The 3,794-nt window shown below is 49.8% G+C and overlaps 1 pseudogene; it reads right to left on the bottom strand.

Annotated features, from left to right (window-relative positions):
• Window positions 1-997: 997 nt before the first annotated feature.
• On the bottom strand, window positions 998-2,695 carry LOC136480490 (uncharacterized; annotated as a pseudogene).
• Window positions 2,696-3,794: the final 1,099 nt, after the last annotated feature.

Here is a 3,794-nt window from a genome sequence, read left to right as displayed (position 1 = left end):
TATGTGTTGCTCTTTGAGCCACTCTATGAAATTGCTCTTGTGATGGTTCTAGACCCATGCCTTCGTGCGTTGTCCATCATTAGCGGCGCGGATCTCTTCCAGGTTCTTTTCAATATATTTCTCCATGCTCACTAACTGATGAAGGATGTTGTAATGAGCTTCTTGCACCATTCGGTTTGCCACATCGGTGCGCACTTTTCGGCCTGTGCACCCCATCCCTGAGGTTTTGCCTTCGTGGTGATGGACAGGCAGCCCAATCACCCTCCCATCTCTTATGTACCTCATACACCAGTTCACGGCCTCCTCCGTTGTGTATGCCTCGATCATAGAGCCCTCCAGGTAAGCGCGGTTATGGACATATCTGTTGAGGGTGGACATGAACCGCTCGTACGTCCACATCTGGTGTAGGTACACGAGGCCTAGTTGATGGATCTGATCGACCATATGCATCATTAGGTGTGGCATAATATCAAAGTAAGATGGTGGAAAGCACATCTCGAGCTGGCAAAGGGTCTCCGTGATGAACTCCTTCAGGGCAGGCAGCTCAGCCTTATCAATGACCTTCTGGGTGATGCGATTAAAGAAGTATGACATCCGTGTGATGACCATCTTCACGTACTCTGGACGGATAGCCCTAATCGCAATTGGTAGGAACACCGTCAGCATGACGTGGCAGTCGTGTGAGTTGTAGCCGGTCATTATGAGGTCTTTCATGGAGACCAGGCTCTTGATGTTGGAAGAGAAACCAGTCGGCACCTTGATACCCCTAAGCAACTTAAGAAAAGCCGTCCTCTCGTCTTGCGTTAGGTTGCAGGCCGCACTCGGGATATCGACTTTACCGTTCTAAGGCGGTCCCGGGTGAAGGTCCGGCCTGATGCCCAGATTGACAAGATCTGTCCGTGACTTGATACCATCCTTTGTCTTGCCCTTGATGTCCAGCAGGACACCGATCGTGCTTTCGAAGACATTTTTCTCCAGGTGCATGCAGTCGATGGCATGGGGTGTATTCAGTGTTTTCCAATACGACAGGTACTTGAAGAAAATTGACTTCTTTTTGAAAGGAACGGCGGCGGGGACTTCCTCCATCTGGTCCCGCTTTTCACTTCCTTGTCTGCTTGCTCCCCTCTTCAGGTGGCTTCTTCTTCTTTCCAAACTCCACCTGATCCATGTCCTTGACCATCTCATACACCTTTGTCCCCCAACTAGTCTGCGTCGGTTGATCACGCTGCGGCTCGTCCTGATTGTCAAAGTATTTGTTCACAATACTTCTTCTATACTTGTGATTTTTTGCGAGGAACCGTTTGTGCCTCGTGTATACCATCTTATTGGATCCCTTAAGGTAAGTGTAGCAGGTCCCGTCGATGCAAATTACGCAGCCGGTCTTCCCTTTGATCTGCCCCGACAGTGAGAAGAGACCGGGGTAATCGGTGATGGTGACAAAGATGATTGCTTTTAGTGTGAACTTCTCCTTGCGGGATGCATCCACCATCTGGACCCCAACATCAAATAGTATCTTTATTTCCTCCATGAACGGCTCCAGGAACACATCTATATCGTTGCCGGGCTGCTTCGGTCCGGAGATAAGCATGGTCAGCATAAGGTACCTACGCTTCTGACATAGATGGGGAGGTAGGTTGTACATGGTGAGCACGATAGGCCAAGTGATGTGCGAGCTGCTAAGCTCACCGAACGGGTTCATCCCGTCGGTACTTAGCGCGAACCTAACATGCCTAGGCTCCTTGCCAAACTCCGGGTAGGCCTCGTCGAAATCCTTCCACTGCTTGCCATCGGATGGGTGCCGTAGCTTGCCATCATCATTCAGGCGGTCAGCTGATGCATGCCAGGACATGAGCTTGGCATCGTTCGGGTTCCCGAATATTGCACGCAGGCGATCGGTCACGGGCAGGTACCACACTGACAGTGCTGGACTTTTCCTGTGCGTGTAACCCTCTTCTTCATCGTCCTACTGAGCCGAGATCTGTTTGGCCACACTGCTCTTCTTTGCCCCCTTCTTGTTCTTCTTCCGACCACCCCGCAAGCCTCCCTCGTCTTCTGCATCCATGCGACAACCAGCATTTTTCTTGTACCGACTAAAGCCATAGTGCGGACAACTCGTCAAATTCTCATACTCATTGCCCCGATACAGGATGCAGTGGTTAGGGCATGCATCAAACTTTCTAAGCTTCATCGCCACTGGCCGGATCAGCTTCTTGGCCCGATAAGTATTAGCGGGCACCTTGTTAGCTGTTGGGTACGTGGTGGCAAGGTAGCTTAACAACTCATTGAAGCTAGTGTCAGACCAACCATGACGAGCCTTCAACATCAACATATGGAGGTTAAAACGGAGCGCCATGCACTCCTTTGGACAATCGCCGCCGTCCTTATAGAGAGGATCAACTGCCGCCTGCTTCAACTCTCTGAAATTCTCCAACCACTTTGGGCAACCCAACACAACGTCGTCTTCATCGAAATGTTTGACTAGATCTTCAACAAGCTGCACATCCTCAGGTTGGCTCACAGTATCCTGACCATCCCCACCGTCGCTGGCTTCATCGGCCATGTCTTGCATTAGATCATCCACCATGATGTAATCACGACAACTGTTGTCACTATCGGCTGGCGCAGCTGCTGCTGAAGATGATGAGGAGCCGGGTGCTCCTAAAGGATCTTTATTCACCGATGGTGCTATCGTCATCGGTGTCGAAGAGCTCACTCCAGATGCACCGCCACTCGCACCAACTCTTTCGCCGTGAAATGTCCAGATGGTGTAGCCCTCGACGAAACCATACATGATCAAATGAGTTTGCACCTCGCTGTCTCGGTGGGCTTTCAGGTTCTTGCAACGAGAACATGGACATATGGTTGTCATCCGCTTCAGTCTCTCACGGTGAGCTTTACCAGCAGCAATAAACTTCCTTAATTCAAAGAGGTACCGCGGATCATTCACTCTATCGATCCGGTACATCCATTCCGACCTATCCATCATACCTGCGAACATTATCCGTCACAATCAACAAATAAAGAACAATTAGGAGAAATTGATGATTTTTACGTCCAAAATCATGAAAAAGAGAGGAAATAACGATGTGAAAGATGAAGCATGCATCTATGATGAATCTAAGGTTAAAGAAATACATGACATCATTTTTTCCATTAAAATTGATCTAGATCTAGATATAGATCTAGAGAGAACTCTAGGTGATGGAAATAGAGAGAGAGGATGGAAGGAGAGAGGGGGAGCCTTTATGAACCTCTTATGATGTCCTCCTCCCTCAAATCCAAGCCCTTCAACTCAAATCAAAAGTTTCTTCAAATTTTAGGGCAAAACCTCCGCCATGAGTTTGAGAGAGAGGAAGACCCGTGGAGAAGACGAAGGGGCGGCGGTGATTATTTGTACAGGCTTTACCACGGCGGGCAATATAAAGCGCCCGCCGTAGGAAATGAACTCTTTACCGTGGTGGGCAGTTTAAAGAGCCCGCTACGGTACATCGTATTAACCGTGGCGGGTGATTCATACTGCCCGCCGCGGTAAATAACGATTTCCTGTGGCGGGCAAATAAGGTGGCCCGCCGTCGTAAACCATTTTTCTGCAGCGGGCGCCTCGGTGACTGGCCTCGGTGGCCGGCCATCGGTTAACCGTGGCGGGCAAAAGAGGTGCCCGCCACGGAGCCCATTTTGGCCACGCAGCGCAAATTGATTCCTGTAGTAGTGTCTTGTGATGGTGTTCTTCTTCACTTGAAGAATCATCCCATGACCTTATTGATGTGAGGGCTTGGTCCTTGCACGCCTTCTTC

This window comes from Miscanthus floridulus, chromosome 9, assembly GCF_019320115.1.
Source record: "Miscanthus floridulus cultivar M001 chromosome 9, ASM1932011v1, whole genome shotgun sequence".
NCBI classification, from domain to species: domain Eukaryota; kingdom Viridiplantae; phylum Streptophyta; class Magnoliopsida; order Poales; family Poaceae; genus Miscanthus; species Miscanthus floridulus.
The sequence above is the reverse complement of the archived record's forward strand: the minus strand, read 5'-3'. Positions and strand labels throughout refer to the sequence as shown.